The sequence below is a fragment of the Oryzias latipes genome, chromosome 1 (assembly GCF_053564925.1).
Source record: "Oryzias latipes strain Hd-rR chromosome 1, Olatipes_Hd-rR_3.1".
NCBI classification, from domain to species: Eukaryota; Metazoa; Chordata; class Actinopteri; order Beloniformes; family Adrianichthyidae; genus Oryzias; species Oryzias latipes.
Window position 1 is genome coordinate 6434838 of NC_136237.1, and position 13056 is coordinate 6447893.

The following is a 13056-nucleotide window of genomic DNA, read 5'->3' on the forward strand; positions in this document are numbered from 1 at the left end:
CAGGAGCTGCGGCACCGGTCCCGTCGCCTGACGCCTCCGCTATCCCTTCGTTCTCCGCCGCAGGAGTGAAGCGCCGCCGGCTGTTACGTAATGCGGTAACCCGGCGCTCGGGCGAGCCCCTCCGGGGTTTGGAGAAAATCTCGCCCGGTCATCATCCTCTGCCAGATCTTCCTCCTAAGCCTCACCCGGTATTGCTGTCTGTCGGGCATTCTGCTGCCTTGCAAAACCTGGCTGTCAGGTATGGGAGCCCCGCACCGGATCCGGGATCAGCGCCCCGTCCAGTTCTCATCCTGGGAGACTCTATGATCCGGCACACACTCCATCTCAGGGGCATCAGTAAAGGACATCCACAATCATCTCACCAGTAAACCCCCCACTGCCTAAACCACCATAATCCACGCAGGTACCAATGACATTAAATTCCATCAATCTGAGACTTTGAAAGCGGACTTCATCCACCTCATTCATCACATCCAGCAGTTAAATTTACATTGCATTATATCTGGACCACTACCTTCACCCCGTTACAGAGACACAAAATTCTCCCGAATCAGTCAGCTCCATATCTGGTTAAAAAGTTACTGCCACTCCCTAAATAACCATTACGTTGACAATTTCACCGCATTCAACAATAGACCAAACCCTTTCAAACCAGACGGCTTACATCCAAACCATAAAGGCTCCCATCTGCTTGGGCTGAACATAGAACTCACCATCCTCTCCTGCACTGCTCCTTCGAGCTGACGGTTCGACAAAAGCACACACATTACCTCCATATCCTTTATTCCAGTACACATCACGAGCAGAGATCACAAACGTTCACATTCAAAGTCAACCATTCCTACTGTCGGATATCTCCGTCCTATTCACATAGCACCAAATACAGAAATAAAATTAACAGAAAAATCACTGGTTTCACCTGTCACACTGAACATGGCTGTTTTTAACATCAGATCTCTTGCTAACAAGTCTTTTATAATTAATGATCTGATTATTGACTGTGATTTGAACTGTTATTTTTTAACTGAAACCTGGCTTGGTACTGATGCTCCAGCTATTCTCATTGAGGCTTCTCCACCTAATTTTATTTTTTTATTCTCTGTAAGGGAAGGTAAAAGAGGTGGTGGAACAGCATCAATTGCTCAACAAGGTTTAAAAACGGAAACCTTTACATCAACTGATTATCATTCATTTGAGCATCATTTCTTCATGTTCAGCAACCCACCTATTTTAGCAGTGATGACTGTTTATAGAACACCAAGTCCTCCCTCCGGTTTTTTACAAGAGTTTTTAGCTGTCATTCTACTGAGACACAATAGGATTTTAATAACTGGAGATTTTAATATTCATGTTGATAACATGAATGACCCTTTTGCCTCTGAGTTTTTAAATCTTTTAAATAGTATGGATTTTACCCAGTATGTGGCACAGCCGACTCACAACAGAGGACACACCCTGGACTTGGTCATCACCTACACCTGTCTGCTGGTGTGTCCTCTGTTGTTGACTTGGCTGTGTCAGACCATTACTGTGTGTTTTTTAAGTTGACTGGTTCTATCCAGCAAGAGGCCTCAGTGAGAACGGTGACGAAGCGATATATAACTCCTGAAGGGCAGAACATTTTATTGACATTTTAAAACAAAGTCCTGCTCAGATTTTACCTTTGTCCTGCGATTCTCTGACTGATGATTTTAACGACAGACTAAAGTTTGCCATTCATACAGCCGCTCCAATGAAAACAAAAATCTTGAAACAGAATCCAAAGACGCCTTGGAGAAACGGTGCTATTTTAAATCTGAAGAGAATTTGTAGGAGAGCGGAGAGAAAATTTAGAAAAACTAATTTAACAGTCGACTATGACTTTTTAAAGGATCAACTAAAAACGTACAACCACGCTGTTAAACAGGCAAGGACACTTTATTTTTCAAATCTCATCACAAACAATAAAAACAACCCCCGGTCCAATACTTTTTAATTTAAATATGTTTCCTCTTGGGGATGTCATCAGGAGACACGGCGTTGACTTTCACAGTTATGCTGATGATACACAGCTTTACATCGCCGTGTCTCCTGATGACCTTGAACTTAACACTCTTTTAAACTGCATTTTAGATAAAAAGTCGTGGATGGCAGAAAACTTCTTACAGCTCAACCAGGACAAAACTGAAGTTTTTAATCATTGGTCCTGAAGACAAGAGAGAGATGATTTTACCCAAACTTAGGAATTTTAAATCTTCTCAATGTGTGAGAAACCTGGGCGTTCTTTTTGACTCTGAGCTGAATTTTATTCCCCACATCAGAAACGTTGTGAGAACAGGATTTTACCATCTTAAGAACATTGCCAGAGTTCGCCCGTTCCTCTCTCTTGCCAGCACAGAGGTGCTAACGCATGCTTTATTTTTAGTCGTTTAGATTATTGTATTGCCCTGCTCTCTGGTTTACCGAAAAAGTCGATCTCAAATCTAAAATGATTGCAGAAAACTGCGGCACGGGTTCTGACGAGGACCAGAGGGCGGGAACACATTGCACCTATTTTAAAATCGCTGCATTGGCTCCCTGTGCGTTCCAGGATTGATTTTAAAGTTCTTTTATTGGTTTATAAATGTTTTTATGGTCTTGGGCCTTCTTATTTAAATGATATTATTTTAAAATACGAGCCCTCGCGGACCCTGAGGTCCTCTGGCAATGACCTCTTGGTTGTCCCTAAGGTGAGGACCAAAACACACGGTGAGGCTTCGTTCTGCCATTACGGCCCTCGCCTGTGGAACGGCCTGCCAGAGAGCCTCAGGGCCGCAGAGACCGTAGAGGTTTTTAAGAAGAGGCTCAAGACCCACCTTTTTAGTCTGGCTTTTACATGACTTTGATCATTTCCTATGTCTTTTTATTTTTTATCTATTTATTAATTAATTAATTTATTTACGTATTTATTCATTTATTTATTTGTAAGGACTATTAATATCTCCGTTTTTAATATGCTTTTCTTTTTATTGTTATTTTACCAATGATACGTAGGTTATGTTTTAATCAGTTTACGTATTTTATTTTTTAATTACTAAAATTGTTAAATCTTTTTTTACTTTTTATCTTTTTTCTATTTTTATTGTTGTTATTTTATGATACTTTTTTTTCTGATGTTTTTAACTCCAGTGTTTCCTCTTGGGAATCCATTTTTCTGGGGCACCACCAGCTTGACCTGTAGGGGGTGCTGTTGCTGCAGTGCCCGTTCTCGTTAGGCGGGCTGGGGTCCCGCTCTGTGGTCTAATAGCCATGGAGTGGGCCCTGGGCTGCTCTGTGCTGTGCGAGGCTGTGGTAGTGACCCCTGTGGTCGGGCTGGGTCTTGGAAAGAATGGATCCCCATCATATCGTTTTCTCACAGCAGTACCAAGCTTCAGCTATTGTGACATCGGCAGGAAGTTGGATGCCATGGCTGGACTCATGTCTTACCACAACAGGCGGGTAACATGGCCGGTGTTGTAGCAAGTTAACGAGACAGCTTTTAACTATGAGCCCACTGGGTAAAGAGCCAGACTGGGGATGCTCAAGGAGAACCGTTTTTTCGCCTTGCAACCCTTTGACCAGATGTCCATCCAGAACTGTGGTTTGACCTGCCTGGATGATGTGTGGCTGCCCTGACAGTAGTGTGACAGAGGCAGTCTGGTCGCCTTTACTGTGGTTGAAACGGTGTTGGAGGATATAGTAGACAGCAACATAACCAGGTGCAGTTGACTGAGATTTGTCTTCTTTATTTAGATGCTTTGAGTAAGCAACGTCAAGGGTGTTGGTACCAACAAGGATCTGTTGTGGGGACTGATTGTGATCTGGTACAACTAGTGCCAGTGTATACACATTAATGGCAGAACCAAAGAGGTCAGGTGGGAAAGTCAAGTTTAATTCGATGTACCCCAAGTATGGTACAGCTTGTCCATTTGCTCCTTCAATCTCCAACAGGTCTGTGATGGGATAAATTTCAAGGTCTGAAAGGTAAGTGTTGTAAAAGGAGTGAGGGACAGTTAAACACTTGTGATCCAGAATCAAGGAGACGGTTAAACAGGTGTCCATTTATTGCAATCTGGCCAGTACTTTTGGCTCCAATAAGACCTCTTGGCAGGTGTGGCATCCTCTTCTTGGGACTTTTGTTGTGAGCAGCTCCTGAGTGTCCCACCACAGGAGCAGAATCTAGTTTAAATGCTTGTATTTGACATCCCATGCTTCTTGTTTTTGGCGTAGGCACATTTTCTTTTGCTGGATGAACATTGGGTTGGATCGGTTGCTGCAGGTGGAAGAGACATGACCATCTTCACCACAGTTTAAACAGTACCATAGCTTTGGCCTGTTGGCGGGCAGTGTTACAGGATTGCTGGGTTTGTGTTGACGCGTTGTGAGTTGGGAGTCAGATGTGGGTTTTCTGGATAGGAGCTGTGACATCTGTTGCTGAAGTTTCTTTAGTTGTAGCTTCATCTCCTTCAGCTCTTCATTTGCATGAGTGCTGTGGTCACAGGAACAAGTGCTCTGCGACTGTATGTTGACTCTCTGTCTGGATGTGCCAATATGTTGCTTCATGAGAGACTCTTTGGCAGTCTGTCTGTCTTCTTCTGTTTGAAGTTGGAGCAGCAACTCAGGGAATGGTGGAGGGTTGTCGTTGCGTTGCTCCAGCTGTAGCTTGGTTATTAAAGCATTGTCCCAACAGCCACGACAGAACTGCATCAGGAGATGTTTGTCCACTTCATGTGCTGAAATTCCACCCTGTCTGACAATAGAGCAGATGGTGTGTTGCAGTCTTTGAAGGTATGAGGAGGACCTTTCACCAGAGTTTTGAAGGGTGTTCAGGAACTGGGCAAATAGCTCTTCCCCGTCTTGAACCGTTCCAAAGGCTGAGTCAAGCACACTCAGGAAAACAGAGGGCAATGCGTCTGGGTTCAGACCTTTTACCACGTCAGCAGCAGGTGACATCAGGCTATCTATGATTCTCCGAGTGACACTGAGTGCTGAAAAACTTCGATCTGCAAGGAGAAGATTGATTTGAGATCGCCAGGATCTCAAATCGCTCTTTCTCTGGACTTCTTCCAGAGAAAGAGCGAAGACGCAGCGAAGTGGCTGTGAGCTCTGCGTTTTTGATGACATGCTCAACAACAACTTTCTGGACTGCTGGTGGGTTTAATTGATTTGTTGACAAGGAGATGCGTTGTGATGTTCTACTTTGACGAGGACATGGCCCCTGCAGACCAGTGTTTAAAGTGGGTAAACTGGGTTAAGGTGGGGAGGATGCTGGCATTGACCGGGCTGCCACTGCAAAAATTGACCGTCTAAATACAAGAAATTTAGACTTATTTTTAGATTATATTGTCTTAAAACAAGTGAAATTATCTGCCAGTGGGGTAAGATAATTTCACTTGATAAGATATCTTAAAATAAGAAAAAATATCTTGGCTTTTAGAAAGAGAGAAACAACTCAAAATTAGTAGTAAAATACTCATTTCAAGCACTATTTTTTAGGTAAAAAAGTCTCAAAACTAGTTTATAAATTCTTCTTTGACAGTTGTTTATTACTCACTTTGAGTAAAAAGACCCTAAAACTAGATAACCGTAAGAAGATATGCTTTTAATTCAAGAGTTATTATACTAGAATTAAGACTTATTGCTAGCTGAATTAAAGCTAGTATTGTGTAATTACTAGCTTTTGTAGCTCAAACCAAGACAAGAAAAATACAAGCATACAGGATTAGTATACTTAACAATATTTATTTATATTGCTTTTTTCAAAATTGCTTTGAATACACTGTTAACATAGAATACTTCTGCTTCTACAAATACAAAGAACTGCTTGAAGCATTTCAACATAAAATTTAACATAGGTTTACAGCTAAATCTTAATGAACGCTGATGCAGGCCATACTAGTAAATAATCTGAGGTTAAGAGAAATAAGAAAAAGAGTGTCTCTGGTTAATATCACCAAACAAGGCATTCATTTCTCACCGTGAGAGCTCTACCACTCAGTAAAAACGTTTCACTCTGCCAAAACTTTTTTTATGAACTTGTGGTGTCCCGCTCGTGAATATTGTCCTTCAATATTTCTGTCTGACTGACAAAGTAGGGTTGCCACAAACTTGGGATGGGTAAGATGGAAGGTGTAGTGGTAAGCCAACAGATAAAACAACCTATGGCCAAGATCTTCTTTGGCAAAGGTGGTGATGGGAGTTTCTCCACTTGCCACGAGACAGCAGGACCCATCAAAGAGCAACACCGGGCTGGAGAAAGATCTCTTCTCCAGGTATTTGGCAGGATCATCTGTTGGCTAAAGATAAAAATAATTAGGGTAAAACAGTTTATGTTGTAACTTTTACTAAAAATGTTTTGTTAGTAATAATGAAACATCACTAGGGTCGTATTTGCCATTTTGAAAATTAATATAATTTTTGTAGATGCTTGTATTTAGGCTTTTTTGACAACTATCATCCCTGTGCCAAAGAAACCATCACCATCCTGCTTCAATGACTACCGCCCCATAGCACTAACGCCCATCATCATGAAGTGCTTTGAAAGGCTAGTCATGTCACACATCAAGTCCACTCTTCCCCCCACCCTGGACCCCTTCCAGTTTGCATACCGACCCAAACGATCGACAGAGGACGCCATTTGTTCTGCTCTCCATCCAGCTCTCACCCACTTAGACAAAAAGGACGCATATGTGAGAATGCTGTTCATAGACTTCAGCTCCGCATTTAACACAATAATACCACAGCAACTCATTTGCAAACTGGACAAGCTGGGTGTTAACACCCCCATCTGCAACTGGCTACTGGACTTCCTCAGCCAAAGACCACAAACAGTACGAGCCGGCAACAACACCTCAAATACAATCATTCTCAACACCGGGGCACCCCAAGGCTGTGTGCTTAGTCCGCTGCTCTTCACCCTGCTGACACATGACTGCACAACAACCCACAGCACAAACCACCTTGTGAAATTTGCAGACGACACAACCCTGGTGGGTCTCATCACCAAGGGCGATGAGACCAACTACAGGGAAGAGGTGGATCTGCTGACAAAATGGTGCAGAGACAATAACCTCCTGCTAAATGTCGGCAAGACAAAGGAGATTGTTGTCAACTTTCAGAGGGGCCACACTCAACACCTGCCACTGATCATTGATGGTACTGCTGTGGAGAGAGTGAGCAGCACAAAATTCCTGGGGGTTCACATCAGTGAGGACCTCTCCTGGACCGCCCACACCACATCATTGGCAAAGAAAGGACAACAACGTCTCTACTTCCTGCGGAAACTAAAAAGATCAGGTGCTTCACCAGCCATCATGACCACATTCTACAGAGGAACCATCGAGAGCATCCTCTCCAGCTGCATCACTGTGTGGGGGGGCAGCTGTACACACAGCAACAGGAAAGCCCTGCAGCGCATAGTCAACACAGCCAGGAGAATCATTGGAACACCACTCCTCTCCCTGCAGGACTTATACATCACCCGCCTCACCCGAAAAACACTAACAATAATCAAGGATGCACACCACCCTGCACACAACCTGTTCAGCCTTCTGCCCTCAGGGAGGAGGTACAGGAGCCTCTGCTCCCGGACCACTAGACTCAGAAACAGTTTCACACACCAGGCCATCAGGATGCTAAACACCCTCTCCCCTCTCCACCTACCCACCACCCATATCCCCCCATGAACAGTGCTCAAACGAACCCCCCCCCCCCCCCCCCGCTGCCTTGAGACACTGCCTTAAGTGCACTCGCACTTTTATGGCAAATTGCCTATGTTGTATATTGTAAATTGTATCTTTTTCTTTCTTTTTACTTATTTATTTTATTCTAAACGTATACTTTGTTTTTATTTTTCTTCTACTGAACAGACACGAAAGAGTAAGAAACGGATTTTCGATTCATTGTATGTGATGCACATGTGAAGAATTGACAATAAAGTTGACTTTGACTTTTTAGGTGTCATTAACACCATTTTGCATATCTAGTGGCAGAAAAAAAAACAGAAATAAATGCTGGGATCCTCACATTATTCCTTCCAGTCTCTACCCACAGTTATTACAGACCATCAGAGACAAACAAAAATCAAGCACAAAATCAAAGTTTCAAATGGGAACAAAAACTCACCTCTAGAACATGCAGCAATGCTTCACTAGCATGTGCCAGTTTCTTAAGGGGTGAAGTTGGAGATGGGAAAAGCGTTGGGAGTGCTCTGAAGAGTGCAACGTTGTGTTCAACTAAAATAGAACAATATAATAGAATAACTCAGTTATTAACTTCATTTTCAGCTTAATGTTGAGTTTACATTAAATTGAATATCAGTTTGCATAATAACAACGCAATTCTGACCAACACCTCTGAAAACATTATGCAAAAAAAGACAGTAAAATGAGTTACCTCCACTTAAGTTCATGGGAGGCTTCAACACTTTTTTCCAAACTCTGTAAAACTGCACTAGTGAGCAGAAGTCTTCCCATCTGTCCTGTACTTGACATCTGAATTTGCCGTTTCCCATATCCTGGATCCACCGCAGCTCCTCCATCACATAAAACACAAGTAACATACAAAAATGCCTCCTTAGTAAAGATGGGCGGTGGGGGGAACAACCAATCAAAAACACAAGTAAATTGCTTACATGATGAAGCTCCTTGAAACATGGATATGCCTCCAGAATCTTTGTAGGTCTATCATCTTCTTTTAGGACATCACTTTCAATGAAGGCTTTTCTTGACTGAAATCCGAGGTCAAGGATCTGGCAGACAGCATCTTGGTTTGGTTTTGGTTCTCTATACATCTATCGAGGCTATCCGTTTCTGCCAAAATGAAAAATAAAAATCAGTGAAGATATCAGACATATTCTGAATTATACAATGGGTTTTAGCCGACATGAACTGTTATACTTCCATTATTTATTAGAGCAACATAAATGAGAAAGCATCTTACACTGCTGTATATAAAAGCTTGTTTACAATGTAAATGTAAACAACAATAGCTGTAATGTCTCAATATCAACAATATCAATATCCAATGGTATAAGGATAATTAAGGTAGGTCAAAAAAATAAGAAAAGGTAAAGCATTTTAAGTGATCACATAGAGGGCATAATTTTATTCCTGAAGGAAACAGCAAAACAACAACATATTTGCGATCTGAATCAAAGATACGAGTTCTTAGTGTCATAACCTTCTCATAACTTGTCTAATCCAAGTAAGGGAGGTATCATTGCAAAGCTAGTCAGAGAACTACATGAATTAAGGTTGATATCAAATCCATTTTTACTTCATTATCAACAAATAATAAGTAATTACGAATATAACCAAAAAGATTGTACAGTTCAATTAAGCTAAACAGATGCTGTGAGGCAGAGTAAACACTGAAATCTTCTTCATGGCATATATGTTTATAAAATGATCCATTTTTAGCTGACCAAAAAAACCTTTGGAAACAGATATCCTATTTACACTATTTTCCTTTTACATTTTAACTTTTCAAGTTAATAAATAAGAGAGATTCCAGACTCGTTTCCTGGGTTTGAACTATCATGTGGCTCTATGTGTAAAAATACTTTGAAGTACTTTCAAAAGTCATTATTGATTTTTATAAATAAATAAAACAATAATAAAACTGCTGTTTTATTTATTTATTATTTTATACCACAATCCAATAGTATTTCATTAAGCTACGTTTGCTCCTTTATGTTTGTAGACATTGGTTGCAGCCTATCAGTTTACTCAAAACCTGTCACATGACCTCATGTCCCAGCATTCACTTCTTGGACGGAGCCTTGCAAACGGGGGGAACAGCACCTGCTCGCTTTTGATTACTGATTAAATTTCCGGGAGGTGAAGATAACTACAACAAAAAATATTAGCCTGCATGTATAGTACGCACTGATCTAGTGACGCTCATTCATAAAACGGAGAAAACACTGCAGCCTCGCGTTCCTCTAAATGGAAGAAATTCTGGTGGCTAAGCTAGGTCATACGAACATGCCTAGAAGAGACGGAATGCCGCTCTGCTACTGGCTGCCTCGTCACACTTGTCGACTAGCTTGGATACCTAGCTGTCATTAGGCTTCGGGGAACAATATTTGTTCACATTGAGTGAAGTAATAATATTTAATAAAATAAAAATAGTCTCAGAAAAACTTACCGAACAGGCTATCAGAAGGGTCTGGTTCAAAGTGGCTGCTGCTTTTCCCTCTCTTTCCAACCGTCAGGACAGGCGCAACCAAATGACTTGAGGGGGGTGGGGGTGAGAGGGTTACCGCAAAACATGTACCTTTGTCCACAAAGTTGTATGATGTAATTAGAAGATATTATACACACTACTTTAAAACTCACCTCTATTATTGTTGTATGGTAATACTAGGGAAAATAAATTTTGTGTTATTTATGAAACCCTCCCGTCCCCCCATTCCCTTCTTAGCTGGTATTGACCGCAGGAGGAAAAGGAGTACCGTATGTTCATGTTATTTCAGACTTTGAGATAGTCCAGATTGTTTTTGCACCCGTTTTACCAATGCAGAGCGTATTAAGACTTACAAATCTGATTGAACAGCATCTGAAACGATTTAAGCCATTGTTTCCTTAGAAAACTGTAATTCCTAAGCAACACTGCCTTTGCATCTCCCTGTTAAAATTATTTATCTTGGTTGTTTAGACATATGTGTATTATGTTTGAGTCAAAGCACATTTTTTAAACAATGGTCATCTAAACTAAACTTCAGAAATGTCTGTTAATCACTTGTCAACCATAATCAGCTTTTTGAATGCTGTCAAAATGATATCAGCACAGAGCATCCCATATATTTTTACATGAGAAGGAGTTGGGCCTTGTCTCAGAAATAATTAATTTGGAACACATTACAGGAAAGATTGGAAGGTTTTGTGACAGTTGTGTTCTGTTACTGATTTGCACAAGGGTTATCCCTTTTTCTATCTATCTTAGATGACCCCCCCCCCCCTTCCATTGACATGTTCTCCCTACCATGACAAAGGTGGAAAGATTTCATGTTATCCATGGACACCAGTGAAGATCAAAAATCATTGAAGAAAAAAGGTTCAGAGCACTGTCTAGTGGGTCTAGATGACCCAACTCCTAATGTTAAAGTGCCTAGGATAGCACAAGGGTTACAGAACAGGTATAGCAATATTACTTTTCTTAACAGCTTTGTTGCTGTTGCAGTGTTCAAGTCCACATGTTACTAGGTCTTGAAACAAGTCTTTACAGCTAAAAGTGGTCACAAAATAAAAATTCAAGCCTCTGCGAGTAATTTATCTTGTTGTACATGTAAAATGACTAATTTTAGCCTTTATAAAACTAAGTAAGAAATAAAAGACTAATAATCTTGTAACAAGATTAATAATCTAATGAATTCTTCTCTTGCATAGTAAATTATTCTTAAAACAAGTTTTAAATGATTATTGGACTAAATTTAAGATTAAAATTCTAGGTTAGAAACTTCATTTTTGCAGTGTGATGCACCATCATCTTCTTCCTCTTCCTCCTCATCCTCTTCCTCTTCGTTCTCAGTATTGAGTGTGGTTCTGGAGTAGCTTTTATAGAGTTGTACCTGCTGCATCCAGGTGCTGGCCGATCTGGGTCATCACTGTTCTTAGAACCTCTTCAAAACTGCAGCCGCTCCGGTCTGCGAGTCTTTTACCTCCCTGGTACCCATGAGGTACCAGGGAGCTTCAGTGAGAGAGGCTTTAATAGAGGTGAGAGACAAGACCAAAGACCCAGTTATAAAGGCTAAGACCCAGTGTTTGTCTGGAAAGGTCGGGTCGCACCGCTTCAACATCTGCACGGTTGTATGGCATGACATTTTATCTGCAATACAGCATGTCAGCAAACTCATGCAGTCTCCAAATATGCATGTGGACCTAGCTGTGAGTCTTTTGAACAAGACTAAGCTAAGTCTCCAGAGCTACAGGGCAAATGGCTTTGTGAATGCACAGATGGTAGCCAAAGAAATGTGCAAGGAAATGAATGTGGAGGCTGTTTTGAAACAAAAAAGGATAAGATCCACAAAGTGCCAATTCTCATATGAATCACATGATGAGCCTTTCAGTGACGCACTTAAGAAGTTGGAGGTTGAATTCTTCAATGTTGTTGTTGATAAAGCCTCGTCAGCCATCACGGAGATGTTTTCTACATTGGAAGTTGTACAAAACAAATTTGGGGTTTTGACCAACTCAGGGTAGTACCACCACTGCCTATGAGCTACTGCCAGAAGTTTCGACAGCAGAAAAAATCTTTGTCTCAAACTCATGTGGAGTTTGCTCGGGAAACGTGTGTTCTTTTCGACCGCTGGTGCACGGCATCCAAAGTGGATGATTTCGCTTCTCCCCGTGAACTTATTTTGTTACAGGAATTTAAAAGAAGTCTACCTGATTGTGTTGTGGTTTATTTAAATGAGCAAAAGGTAACTTCTATCACATCAGCGGCCGTGCTGGCTTATGAGTATGAGCTGGCGCATAAAAAAACCTTCCCAACATCAACAAACCACCCCAGAGCTACAGCTGTAACACAGCCAGCTCGAAATAAACCACATTTGAACAGAGAAAGGCGTGAGTGTTATTACTGCCACAAAATTGGACACGTGATCGTTGGACTGTGTTCTTCTGAAAAGTAAAACTGAACGTGGCCCACCAAGTCCTTCTAGACCAAAAGGTGTCTGTGCAATTAATCCGCTGTCAGTTAAATGCGCGGAAACTCCCGACTCCTGTTTTGAACCTTTCGTATTTGAAGGGTTTTTCTCACTGAGTGGTGAGCGCTCAGATGAGCGTCCTGTGCGTATTTAGAGGGATACAGGTGGATCACAAACAGTGATTTCAGGAGAGACATTAGACTTTGCAGTGTGTTCTTCTTGTGAATATGACGTCATAGTATATGGAATTCGCATGAAGTACACTCCCCGGCCCGTACACAGAGTCCATTTAAGGTCTGAATTAATATCTGGCGTTTTCCCCATGGCAGTTTGTCCTGCATTACCCATGAAAGGGGTCGCTATTTTGCTCGGAAACGATGTAGCCGGCGGTAAAGTCGTGCCACATCTCG

The 13056-nt window shown here is 41.5% G+C and overlaps 1 long non-coding RNA gene across 3 annotated transcripts; it reads right to left on the reverse strand.

Annotated features, from left to right (window-relative positions):
* Window positions 1–5719: 5719 nt before the first annotated feature.
* On the reverse strand, window positions 5720–11321 carry LOC111948309 (uncharacterized). Of its 3 annotated transcripts, XR_013659370.1 has the most exons (5): window positions 10147–11312; window positions 8630–8807; window positions 8392–8530; window positions 8122–8231; window positions 5720–6293 (listed from the first exon to the last, which is right to left on the reverse strand). It is a non-coding gene; the product is annotated as an uncharacterized LOC111948309 (long non-coding RNA). The 3 variants fall into 3 exon arrangements; XR_013659352.1 differs by having other exon boundaries at window positions 8392–8807; window positions 10147–11321; XR_013659365.1 differs by lacking the exon at window positions 5720–6293 and adding an exon at window positions 7713–7978 and having other exon boundaries at window positions 8392–8807; window positions 10147–11321.
* Window positions 11322–13056: the final 1735 nt, after the last annotated feature.